The sequence below is a fragment of the Protopterus annectens genome, chromosome 7.part0 (genome assembly GCF_019279795.1).
Source record: "Protopterus annectens isolate FY-2018-M chromosome 7.part0, PAN1.0, whole genome shotgun sequence".
Lineage (NCBI taxonomy): Eukaryota > Metazoa > Chordata > Ceratodontiformes > Protopteridae > Protopterus > Protopterus annectens.
The window spans coordinates 966,984,636-966,998,660 of record NC_056739.1 but is presented as its reverse complement, the minus strand read 5'-3'; the positions used below and the strand labels follow the sequence as shown (position 1 = coordinate 966,998,660).

General features: G+C 44.3%; 1 protein-coding gene across 2 annotated transcripts in view; it reads left to right on the top strand.

Moving 5' to 3' along the window:
- TUBGCP4 (tubulin gamma complex associated protein 4) overlaps nucleotides 1-14,025 on the top strand; it is a 944,163-nt gene that overhangs the window by 901,042 nt on the left and 29,096 nt on the right. The gene's annotated exons all lie outside the window — the stretch shown is intronic.

Here is a 14,025-nt window from a genome sequence, read left to right as displayed (position 1 = left end):
TCCAGGGGGAGAGACATATGCTAATTATCCATGTGCTCTTTCTTCCCCAGAAAGCCATCTATACAGCTTTCCTCAGTTTTGTACGATCTTAGTGTAGTTTTGTGCGTGTGTGTGTGTGTGCCTGTGTATGGGTCCACTTCTAAATTTCAGAGTTTCATAACTGAATTTCATAGGGTTGAGACTGTAAGAGAAGTTTTGAAAGTTTGAAATGTAAATAAAAAAAAATAATAAAACAATATTTTTTTTACGTTTTTGCAGGGGGGCAGGCACCCCCCACCCCCTCCTAACTAAATATACCAACTCAGAGATCCCACTACCATGAGGAAAATGGTAAATAAACTGTTCCGCCCTGTATGCCAGTCTCCATTTAAATGGTGAAACTTTGGAGCTGAAGATTCTGAAGTGCTGGCCTTAGATTCGGTAATCCACAGAATGAGACAGATGAAAGAAGACAACATAGATTTAGCATTATGATTAGTACATAACTTTTGTTTTTGTTTGATATTAACAATTCTTTGTTTCTCCCATATGATACTATCTGTTTGTCAGAGGGCTTGGCTTATGTTTTGCTTGATACTTATTACTGTTCTGTGTAAGTGTTGCTTCCATATGCTACCATCTGCGAATGTACAGTTTGGTCAGGGGGCTTTTCAGCTTTTTGCACTGCAGAAAGCAAACTAAGTAGAGAAAGTAATTTTCTCCTTTGTCACATTATGTGTGCAACTACAAGTCATTTATTTATTTGGGGAGAGTGCTGAAAATATATATATTTTTTTGCATGCTAACCTTCAGATCCCTCCATTGTGAATCAGCTCTGTAATATCTTATGGCTGAGAGCCACTGCATGTAGCCATTTGTTTTTCTTTCATATGAGTTTTAGCTTTTTCCCCTGTGTGCTAAGCTTAGCACCTACATGTAGGGCATGTAATGAGCATGCCTCTGCTGCATGGGCTATAAGCCAGCATGACTGTACCCCCACACACAAACGCACAAAAAACAAACTGCAGGCAGTTTTCCAAGTCTCCACCAAGGAAATTGTGCTCGTTGTGTTCCTAACCATGCATGTATACCTTCACTCTTTTCCTTGTTACTAGCTGTTCCAGTTCAGGGCTACTAATTAAACATGCCCTTTCTTTCACTGCGTACGATCTCGAGAGTTTCATATATAGTTGGGGCAGCCACCACCCAGGTGGGTTTTACTTAACTTGCGTGTGTTTCATGTGTATGTGGGCAAGTGTTTATTGCCTCCGGGAAAAGTCGCTTCATTCAGGTGGCTTTCTCCAGCTTTTTGCCTATTACCTTCTTGTCCATGGAAAGATTAAGTTTGGTTATATGAGGTTTGATGTTGTGTGCATCCAGATGCATACATACATATACATATGCTGTTCTGAATTTTTAAATCTTTTTACGGTTATACATGCATAATGTACCAAAAGTACATTTCATTTTTGTCAGGAGGCTCACTTTATGTAACTGCTTTTGCTGTTTATATAATTTTTTTCTTCAGTTTGAAGAAGGAGCAGTGGAGCTCCTAAAGTTTATTCATGCCAAGTTGAGATTTCTTTGTCAGTTTCAGCCAAGTCTTTTTTGTTTAATTTTTACAACTTTTCCTTTTGGGATCTATATATTCCTTTACCCATATTTTGCTTGCATTTTTTTGAATGAAAGCTTGACCTGTTTGAAGGACTGATCCTTGATGAGTGTATTTTTAATTCACACTCAGTTTTTGTTAATAGATGTTGGGAATGAGTGAACAAAATGAGTCTGCAGAAACTGTTTGCCACATTATACCTCATACTTTTTAAAGTCTCAGCCAGAAGTTGCACAGTAGATGCAATAATATATATACTGCAGTTGATGCAACTTTGCTGATTTACTGAGATCTTTCAATTTGTTACATTGTTGCTAGATGAATCTTATCGGGCACTGCTTTTAAACCATAATGATAATGCGGCATTACCAGGTTATGAAAAGATGTCTTATTCCCATTAGTCAAAAAAAAAATAATAACTAAATAAAAGCAAAATAAACGCCGCTGCTTTGGCTCAAAGATAATCCACCAGAAGTAGTTTATTTTAGTAGTCGCTTTTCGCTTTACTACATTGAGCAAAACTTCTTCAGACAAATGAGAAAAAATCCCCAACACTTAAATAAGCAGCATGACCTCTTGTCAGACCTCTTGTCAGAATTAATCAATTAAAATTAGTTATAAGGAAGCAGCTTCATCAAATGGATATACACCCATTAGTATACAAATTGATGGATCTACGTATTAAAACTGAAAAGAAATATACTGAAGTTACAAAGTGAAGTAGAAACCATAAAGACATTCACCACACATAAGAACATATTGTAAAAACAGTAAATATGGTTGAAGGTAGCATTCAAGGAAGTGGACAACAGGCGGCAAACCAGGCTTTAAAGAGGATAAAATGTTTAAAAATAAAAATCTGGAAGTAGGATATCTATTTGTTCGCAACCTGTAAAGGCGGATCCGACATCGGATCCGAACCGCATGGTTTCAGCAGGATCCAAGCTCTCAGCCCTCACCCACACGTGCCCTGCTCACCCTCATGACCTCAGAGATCTGTTTGCCGCTAGCTGGTAACTGGATGTGGATACATAGCTTCCCAGCTATGGAACTTTTTCTTGTTTAAAAACAGAGAATTTTTTGTTTCTTTTAACTAAATTTGTGTGAAAGTAGTAGGTTTCCCTTTAATATAGACTGTTTTAAGTTTATTTTAAGTTATAATAATTTTTATTCCTCCTCGCTAAAGGAGTGTGTGTGTGTAGGCCTGTGTGCTTTTTTGTGTTGTTTAAGTTACTTGTAACTTTAGGTTTTATAGATTATGGCTGAACAGCCTAACCCATATTGAATAAGTCTCGAGTGGCCATAAGCTCACCGGGTTGATGGCCACACTGTGTGTTAGTGTCTTGGGGTTGAACACCCACATCTGGTTGTTCCATTTGTGCAGGGTTCAACCCCTCAGGCACTGAGGGAGCGGAGGTCCGTTGGTCTTGGCGGTCTTTACTGGACTCGCCTCGCCTCCGCCTCCTTCTCGGGACTACTGTTTCTGCAGTTGTTCTCTTGGTGGCACCCTCCTGCTCCTGGACTCAAACTCCCGCCTGGAGAGAGAGTGATGAAGCAGTGATCGGAGGGAGAAGACCACAAGCGGGCGGCCGAGACCTCTGCTCGGCCCCGCCAGCCAAGCTGGCCTCGGCTCACACGGTTCGGGTCTCCTCCTTCTCGCCCGTCCCCTGTGTGCTTCTCAATGTCCTGAGGAGGAGGAGACCTTATTCCGTCGAGGCTATCGAGGAGGCACTCCAGGCTCACCTCGGTAGCTCTTCAGATCTACCCATAGCTCTTTCTGATGCTGATCTGGACCGATGATGAGAAGGTTCATCCAGGCCCAGATGCAGATGGAGTGTTTTACCTCATCTGGGAGCTCAACACCTTTTTAGCCTATTGCTCCTTCTCCCACCCGCGCATCCGGGTTCGGAGCAACTGGAGCCAGCAGCTGGAGCCGTGGGAAGGTCGAGCCGATAGTATTTTGGTACTTCGGATCCCACCCGCCTCGAGTGCCGGACTCGATCTCGAGCCTGATCCGGCGCTTCGGATCCGGGGATCAGTGCTCGGGCGCCGCCTGTGTCGGAGCGCATTGTCCTTCGGATCCGAGTGCTTCGGCGCCGGGTTCGATCCACTCTTCGATCCGAGGGGAGCCGATTGTCGGATCTCTTTGGTCGAGGTCGGCCCCTCTCGCTTTTGGATGTAGTGGAGAGGGGCTCTGTTGAGGGTCTCCGGACCCCGGCACTTCGCTTCGCCCGCCCCGTCCCGGCGGCTCCCTCTGCACTGGGCCAGAGCTTCCACCATCACGGGCTCTGGGACATGCCTGTTTCTGTGCCTCCCCGGAGAGGTTGCTCCCCATGGAGCAAATTGCTGCTATAGGAATCCTCTGACAGCCCCCAGAGGAGGCCCCTCAGTTATTAATGCGTGCAAAAGGGAGGCACATTGACTCCCGGAGTCTCTCACTGAAGACATACGGACTTGGAGGAAGGGAAGGCTCCCACGGGTCACCCCCGAGGATGTTCTCCTTGAGGAGACATCATGGAAATACTCGTATTAGGGGGGGGTGGTCTGCCCTTACTTAAGTCTTCACGGGCGGACGAGTAAAAGCGGTTCTTGGAAGGCCCGGATTAGCGGGCCCGTCTACCTCTTACGGTGTCTCTGCCCACCCCTGGTGGACCTTATTACCACCAGGGCGTGAAGGAACTGACAATCGTGAGCCAATTCCCAAAAGATCGATAGGGTCTCTAGTCCGCCTCCACAGGACCTATTGGAGTAAGGGCCCTGTAGATGCCATGTTGACGGCGGCGGCCACAAAGAGGGAACTGGCTCAGGAGAGTCCTCAGGTCCACCCACCGGCAAGGAGGTTCGGATGATGGACCGCTTGGGAAGCGGATGTTCAGTTCGGCGACCTTCTCGGTAAGGGCGCTTGAACCATTTGGCACATGTTATTCGGATGCAGCGCGATCTTATCAAGGAATACGCTGCATCCCCTGAGTCCATTTCGAGGAGTGACAGAGTTCTGCACCTACCAAATGGCCACCTAGGCTGGGTCATAAACACTTATGCGCTACTCTATGCAACGGAGGGCGCCGGCCAGAGCTGCGGGACAGTGACTGGTCACCAGACGCCAGGCCTGGCTCATTACCGCGTATTTTTCTGAGCTCCTTCAAGGCGCTGCTATAACGCCTTGATGGTTCTGCTCGTTTGGCAAGCACTGCTTCGCTAGACGCTGACCCAGAGCGAGAAGGACGGGACGACGCTGTCTGCCGCCGGAACTGCTTTCTGCACCCCAGAGGCCTTGTATTCTAGGAACCAAAAGGGGCTGAAGAAGATGTGGTTCCGGAAGTCGCAGTGGTCCCAGCCTGCTCCGACAACCAGTCCTTCCCGTGCAGAGGAGGACAGGAGACGCCGCCTAGAGGCAGAGGGGCCCAGAAACCTTCGGGTCCAGGGAACTTTCTCTGAACGTGGCCCGCACAGCAACCCCTGAGGGGTTGCCCGACTGCTCTACTCTGGAGGCAGTCGGGGATCGCTGGGCACCTAGCGCATGGGAGTCCAACATCGGACCACTGTTCTCCAAATCACATCCAGGGACGATTCTTTCCTTCACCTTCCAAAGTTGAAGTCCCTCCCAGACGCCCACCCGTCAACGGAGGCCGCTTTTACAAGAAATTGGCCATCTGCTAAAGAAAGAGCTATCCACCTGCTCTCCAGACCAGATCGATCAGGGTTCTACTCCAGACTTCTTTTTAGTGCTAAAAAGACGTGAACTAAGACCAACTCTAGACCTCTCTTGAATCTGGCAGTCCCCAAAGAAAAATTCCGAATGGTCACTTGCAATCTATTCTCCCCTTCTGGGAGAAAATCACTGGATGTGCTCGGGATAGATCTCAAGGACGCATTTACCACATCCTGATGGACAGGCGCTCCAGGAGGTTTCTCCGCCTCCGGCTGGGAGCCAGTCATCACCAGTTCCGGGGTCCTTCTCTTTGGTCTCACCATGCCCCCAGGGTGTTTAACAAAAGTACTAGCAGTGGTAGCGGCCCACCTGAGTTTAGGTGTCTTTCCTTACCTGACGACTGGCTCTCATCGCCTAACAAGGCATCTACTTTTTTGGCGCGAGACTCCTTTTTCCATCTTGCTCCATTTCTGGGCATCACAATAAATACAAAAAGTCCAACCTGGCGCCCACACAGCTCTTAGATTTCATAGGGCTGATTAGACACAAGCAGTTTACGGCTTCCTCATCATGTGGACAGAGTTCTAAATCTGCAGCTCCAAAGGGCCATTCTCCATTCAAGTTCTGTCAGCGGAGTCCCGAGGGCTCTAGGGTCCATGGCTCAAGCATAGCACTCTCCTCTTGCCAGGCTCAAATATGTGATTCTACAGTGGACGCCTAGTACAGTGGTCATACCTTGCCTCCCATGCATCCCACAGCGATCAAAGGGCTTGCAAGCGTCCCTCTTGTGGTGGCTCCACCCCCGGATCTCCACGAAATTTCCATTTTGTGCTTCTCCTCTCGCATAATGTATATATGTATACTTCTTAAATTTAAAATATTAATAAGATGTATCTTAATTTTTATCTGAAAAACCATTCAGTACTTGTTGAATACAATATTTTGAAATAACAAAAGCAAAGCCCAGTAAGAAGCTAAGAACACTGAATACAACAACAAGTAATAGGTGTAAAAATTATTATAATAAATAAAGAAGTCTATATATGTATGTGTCTCATACAAGCTAAAGTCTTAAATAAAATTCAATGTAAAAAACTAAATAGGTCTAAATGGTACTTAATTATCTTAATTTCTGTTCAGACTTCTTAATTTTAATAGGCAGCCTATATTGCAATGGTCATTTAGACCTGGATACATAAAGGCATTAGTACGCCATTGCCAAGTAAGTTCTCGCTCTTCTAACAGTAAGTTATATGGGCCACCTCTAATGTTTGTCTGAATTTGATCCAGTGCTGTAAATTTAAAGCTGTGCCCTGGATTAGTTGATATGTGTTTAACTAGAGCATTCTCCGCTTTATTATTCTGTATGGCGTATGTATGTTCATAAACTCTTTCTTTAAACTGTCTTTCAGTCTTTCCTATATAGAAAGCTGAACATAGTGTGCATGAAGCCACGTACACTATTAATTTAGAAGAACAGTTTAATTTATATCTAATTCCATACTTCTTGTTGTTAATGGTTACATATTCTCCGCTATACATATGTTTGCACATGCTACATGCTTAAACCATAATGATAATGCAGCATTACCAGGTTATGAAAAGATGTCTTATTCCCATTAGTCAAAAAATAATAACTAAATAAAGCAAAATAAACGCTGCAGGCTCAAAGATAATCCACCAGGAAGTAGTTTATTTTAGTAAGCGCTTTCGCTTTACTACATTGGGCAAAACTTCTTCAGACAAATGAGGAAAAAATCCCTAACACTTAAATAAGCAGCATGACCTGTTGTCAGAATTAATCAATTAAAAATTAAAGGGCAACACATCAAATGGATATACACCCATTAGTATACAAATTGATGGACTACGTATTAAAACTGAAAAGTATATACTAAGTACAAAGTGAAATGAAACCATAAAAGACATACCATAAGAACATATTGTAAAAAACAGTAAATATGGTTAGCGTGTACATTCAAGCAAGTGGACATTGTATGGCAACCAGGCTCGAAAGAGGATAAAAATGTTTAAAAATAAATTTCATGTTATCAAAAGTCAAACATCTTAATACATTAATGATAAAACAGCCCGTAAAATGTACCCAAAACATGCAATACATACAAAACACCCTTAAGAACCACACACTGTAAGAAACTTAAAATTAAAAATTGAAAATGGAATTACAGTGGTGTTCACAGTGTTAAAAATTAAAGTTGTATTAAAATTATCTTTGAAGGCTCCTGTACTTAAGGGCATTAGGACATAAGGATAGTGTTAAGGGATTTTTTTCCTCATGATCTCATCATCACGAACATGGGATCAAAATGTTCAACACCGGAAGTATACCCCTCACTGGTGAGATCAGATCATAAACTAATCTCGCTGGAGGTCCTCATCCGCCCCACCTGAAACAAAAAGACCACAGTGAAAAACTTCTCAAAAGCCGATTTCACACTTCTAAAAACTAGTGTGGTCTCCTTTAAGGCCCCTGAGCCAGTGGTAAACATTACTAAACCGCTGAATCACTTACAAATGCCTTCTACCAGCACCTACAGGACTGCATGGATCAGGCAATCCCAAACAAAACTAAGACTCTCTGTACCAAAGGCAAGCGTCCAGTCTGGTGGACCCCAGCCATAAACAAGCTCTACAACAAAGGAGGAAGCTACTACAAGATAGAGCAAAATCCTTGAAAGGTAAGACACCTTTGATCATTATAAGTAAAAAACTAAGAGCTCTCATAAAATCATCCAAGGCAAATTTTGAGAGAAAAATCGCCAAGGACTCTAAAGACAATCATAAGGCCTTCTTTAGCTATGTTAGAAACCTAGGAGGAAACTCCCAGATATGCTCAGAATTAATTCAAAATGATGTGAAAATTACTGAACCTACACACATTGCCAACATACTGGCTGACAGGTTCAGTGCAAACTTCTCCGCAAAAGGAGAGATATCTATTGCAGAGGATTGTAGCCCCCAAACATCTCCAACGCCCAGGTGAGAACTGCCCTCACTAAGGCAAAAAACACAGCATCCATGGGACCGGATGGTGTCCCCGGCTGTGTGCTTCATGAACTCGAGGAATTAAACCCACAGTTAGGACAGCTGTTTAATCTTAGCCTCACCTCAGGATATGCACTCCAAGGAGTGGCGCACGGCGACTGTGGTCCCACTTCATAAGGGCGGTGCCTCCACAGACCCTGGAAATTACCGCCCCATTAGCTTGACAAGCCTTATCTGCAAAGCCATGGAGAGGATCATAATGGAACTCATAAATAAAGACATAGGGAACTTGCAGACTTTGGATCCAACCCAGTTTGGCTTTGTCAAAGGCAGATCCTGCCTCTTAAACTTGGTTGACTTTTTCGAGACAGTCACCAAGGCCATTGATGAGGAAAGGCAGTCCATACAGCCTACCTCGACCTGGCAAAGGCCTTCGACACAATACCCCACTCAGGTATCATCGAAAAACTCATCAGCTTGAATGTAAACCCATACATCACAAGATGGGTTGCAAACTGGCTAAGTGACAGAACCCACAGGGTCAGAGTTGCTGGAGCCATGTCAGACTCAAAGCCTGTCACAAGTGGTGTCCCACAGGGCTCAGTCCTGGGTCCACTCTTGTTCGGCATCTACTTTTCTGAAGTACAAGCAAACACAGGAGGGTTATGGCTGACAAAGTTTGCAGATGACTGCAAACTGGGCGCCATAGTCGAAAACACATCTGACACAGATATCCTCCAGAAGGGCCTCACAGAAACGGATAACTGGTGCCAGAGCCATGGCCTGAAGTTAAACGCCAAAAAATGCATAGTCATACCCTTCGGGAAAAACAAGGTTACCCCTAGCTACCATATAGGTGGCAATCCACTGAGCACAGAAAGTCATCAGGGATCTGGGGACCCAAGTTGACAGTAGCCTTCGCTTCACACTCATGTTGCTAAAGTAGTTAGGAAAACCTTCTATATCGCCCACCTGATCATGAAGGGATTCACATCTAGATCAAGGGAGGTCATCGTCGCCCTGTACTCATCACTCATTAGACCTATGATTGAGTACAATGCCCGCTCGAATGTATCTGACCAGACACCTGCTGCAGCTTGAAAGGCCCCAAAAGTTCCTCACCAAAATGATAAAGGGTCTCAAAAATATGTCTTATGCTGCCCAACTGAAAGAACTCCAGCTCTATTCAGTCTCATACCGCTTGCTCAGAGGTGACCTGTGCCTGACATATAAGGCCATGTCAAACCCAGATTTGATGAATATGCTTCACCTCAAAAAATCTAGATCCCTCAAAACCACAAGGGCGGGTGACTTAAACCTTGACACGGTTATAAATAGAATGTGCTGGAGGGACAGATTCATCACCCAGAGACTCCCTATGCTGTGGAACAAAATCCCGGTACATGTGAGGCAGAGCACCTCGCTGGCCTTGTTCAAGAGGAATCTTGACCAATGGATGGGAGATCGCAGATATACCCCAGGGATTACTTCAGTGTCACTGCTTGACAGAGGCACAGAAAAATGATAGGCATAGTTTTTACTCAAACTAAAGGGGTGGCGAAAGCCACATAACTATGGGCTAGGCTTATAAATGCCCTTGGGCAGATAGCCTAGTATGAACCTATGAACCTATTTGTCTGAAGAAGTTTTACTCAATGTAGTAAAATGAAAGCGCTTACTAAAATAAACTACTTCCTGGTGGATTATCTTTGAGCCTGCAGTGCTTATTTTGCTTTATTCCCATTAGTGGTTTACACTTCTGCTACATGATGTTTCCATGCATTTAAGACTATTCCTAGGCCATCTTGATTTTCATATTGGGCATAAAATCGTGACAGAAAAAATTGCAAGGTGGTGATGTTGCACCTTTTCATTGTGCACTAAGTTCAATATGCATCTCTAGTTTCAGAAATCTTAAACTCTAGTATGCATACTACACTGTGTAATTTAATTCTCTAAACACATTATGCTGGAAGAGAACCAAATGAAAGCCACAAAAAGGAAGTTACAAAAAATTGATCTGGTGTTGTCATTTTCATTCGTTCCTCAATGAAATGGGTTCATATATGACCTGATCCAACTCTGCCACTTTCTTGAGATTCTAGGATCTGACTCTCAAGCTCCTCCCTTACCCATAATTCTTCTCATAACTGAAATACCTCAGATCTCATTTGCTGCTCTTCAGGACCAGTCGGGATTGCAACTTATCGAGCTTGGGGAAATACTGTATTGTGAGTTTAGTTTTAAAATGTTGAATTCTCTATTATCTTTGTTATACTGTGTGGTGTCTCCCTTACCTTTCTTTTCTATTTCTTTTCTATCATAGGGTAAACTTTAAACTTTATAGCTTTTCCTTTTCTACCTCTTTTGAGGCATTCTCAGACTACCACAGATGGTAGACTTTTGACTTCTTTTCTCCTTGGCTACTAAGCTACTATAGTTGGTAGCCCTTCTTTTCCTCAAAAAAAAAAAAAAAAAAAAAAAAAACTTTGAATTCTCTTAATTACTTATTTATTTTTTGTGATTGCTGAGCTCTCCAATATTTTGTGTTTCCAGTATGAATGATAAGCCTACAGGATTTAGAAAGTTCACTTCCTGTGGGCATAAGATCCCAAACTCTGATGCCCACATGGAGTGCGTGTACTGTTTGGGTCTAGCACATCTGGACACCTTCTGTTCTGTTTGTTCGGCCTTTAATTTCATTGTGTTAAGTGACAGCAGGAATAAATTAATCCTCAAAGGACTTCTTCCAGCATCGTCTCCTTCTACTGGTACATCTTCATCAGGGGCTCAACCCCCCACTCCTCTCAAAAATCTAAAGAGGCTAAAGATGATAGGAAACGCTCTTCTTCCGTGTTGCCTCAGTCAATACCTTCCTCACAGCCTCCTGCGAAGGTACCCAAGACCTCTGATCTGAAAGCTTCGGATCCAGTAAGTGCCAAGTCTCCTTAGCTCCGTTCTCTGAGATTTTCCCTGGAGCAGGTATTTCCTACTTCGCGTTCTCCTTTCCTCCAAGAGACACCAAAATGTCGTCATGGCTTCCATCCACTTCCTCTTCTGTTAGGTCCTACTGGAGACTTTCTGAGTTGGAGGTGGATCTGTGAGCCTTAAATCTACCTTCCAGCCTGTACATGCTTCTTCTCTGATCCAACCCATGATTTTGGAGTCCTCAGATCCGAAGCCCATGAGAGCTGAACAGTCATATCCAAAGATTCTGGCATCCTTGACTCCGAGGACTTCCCTGCCCTGATCAGCTCCAACCCTCTTGGAGCATGATGGCTCTTTGAGCCGAAGCATCGGCACAGGATCTGAGGGGTTGACCTCATCTCAGAAGTTTTCGGAGCCGTCACTTCCTGTCTGAGCTTGGTGCTAGATTGCCTGGCTCCGAATCCCCCTTCTGATCTGATGTTTGGGGGGCCGCAAGGGCTGTCAAATCCAAGAGTCTCAGCTCTGGTGGGATTACCCTTGGTGTCTCCTGAGGCCTCTGCTTTTGAGGTGTTGGAGAGGGTACTGTCTTTGCCTAGACAGACTTTGACTCTTCCTTCTTTGGATCCATGTCCCCAACCTCTTTTGGATCCTGTTTCTGAATTCTCTCAACCTATGCCTCTGGGACAGCCAGCCCAGATGAGTTTACAGGTAGTTTCCACTAGCGAATTTCCCATCTCTTCTGACACTTCCCCACCTAATGAGGAGATTCCCCGGAAGAGATCATGCAAAAGGAGGCACCTGGATTCCACACAGGAATCTGTCAAAGAAGACACTGATTTTGATGAAGGGGAAGGATCCCCTAGATCTCCACCTGAGGATGTCTCATTGGGGACATCTTAGAGATCCTTCAACAAAAAGGTGGCTGGTCTGCCCAAATCCCTTCCCAGGATGAATCAATGTTCTTGGAAGCCTTCAGCTCTGGACCTGCATCTCCTGCTGAGCATGGAAGGAACCGGACATCACAGAACCAATCCCAAAGTGCCCGGACAAGATACTTAGTGCACTGTCAGACAGGTTACATTGGACAAAAGGTGTTCTGTAGCTGCAACACCTACTAAAAAGGAGTTGGCTGAACAGAGCTCCTCTGTTTACCCCCTCTCAGGGAGTCTAGGGCATTAGACAGGTTCAGGAAGCGATTGTATGCATCAGGGACCTTTGCTTTATGGTTGCTGAATTATTTGGCACATTTCATGAAGTTAGAGAGACTTAGTCAAGGAACTCTCCAACTCTCCCAACGGTTCATATATGTAAAGGAATAGAAATCCTTTTCTTCATGACTGGTCAGCCTGCAGTCCATTACTAATGTATCCATGATGTTTATCTTACATGCAACTGAAGGTTCCTCACAGGCTGCTGATTCAGGAATAACCATTAGGAGACATGCTTAGATGTGGTTATGTGATTTTGCAGAGTCATTTAAGGCATCATTCATCAATGCTCCCTTTGATAGATTTTCCATCCTTGGACCAACATTTAAAGAGTCACGCTCTTACAGCGAGAAGGATAGAAAGATCCTTTCTGCTGTGGGAATCTGTTTTTTTTTACCCCGCAAAGACCTTTCCCAGGAATCAACATGGTGGTAAGAAATTGTGGTTCAGAAAATCCCAGGGGCCTTTCCAGGAATTGCAAGGAGATTTTTTCCCCCAGAGACAGAGGGGGAAATATTTATAATGGGAGACACCACCCTTGTTGCAGAGGAGGTCTGCAGAATCAAGGTTCTTGGGATTCTTTCTTGGGCAGGCCTTTTCAGCACTCCTGAAAGGTTACCCGACTGTTCCTCTCTGGAGGCAGTTGGGGGGGGGGGTCACTTATCCTTGCATCCAAAAGCCTGGGCAGCCATCACACAAGATTCTTGGGTGCAAAGGATCATATCCAGAGGATACTTTACTCCCTTTTCCCCCAGAAGACAAAAATTCTCCCTGATGTTACACCCAATTAGCGAGAACAAGCAGCTCTAGAAATTCAAAAACTGCTGAACAAAAGTCATTCAGGAGTTTCCCCCAGACCAAAGAGGATCCAGAATTTACTCAAGGTTCTTTTTGTGCCAGAGAAAACAGGGAACCTGAGATCCATTTTGGATCTCAGTTAACGGAAAGGTTTATAAAGAATTCCAAGTTTAGGATGGTCACGGTTCAGTCCATTCTGCCTCTCGTTTAGAAGGATGACTGGATGTGCTCTCTAGATCTTCAGGATGCGTACTATCATATAAAATTGAACAGATGCTCCTGAAGATATCTGCGCTTCCGGCTGAGAGCCAGTCATTATCAGTTCAGAGCCCTGCCCTCTGGTCTCACCATAGCTCCCAGGGTGTTCAGCAAATGCATGGCAGTGGTAGCAGCTCAGCTAAGACTGCACAGATTCAGATTGTTTCCATATTTAGACAACTGGCCCCTAACCACACCAACTAGAAATCTTCTTGAGCAGGCCAGAGGTTACCTTCTACTTCTGTCTCAATCTCTGGGAATTATGGTAGATCTGGTAAAGAATTCTTACTCTCAAATCGCATGTTAATTAGATTCTGTCTCAACCTTCAACCCACAGCGAGACTGATACTCAAAGCCCAAGGGTCAATGACTGCTGCAGTAACTTTACTACCCACTGCTGATCTTCATGTGAGAATTCTTCAGTGGACTCTAGCAGTGAAATTGCCTTTTTATTGACAATCTGTACGACATCCAATAAAATTATCTCAGGTTTGCAGAAAATCTCTTCTGTGTTGGATACACTTTTGAAGAAATTAATCAAGGTCGCAATTCTGTTTTTCCTCGCCCAAAAGCCACGTTGACCA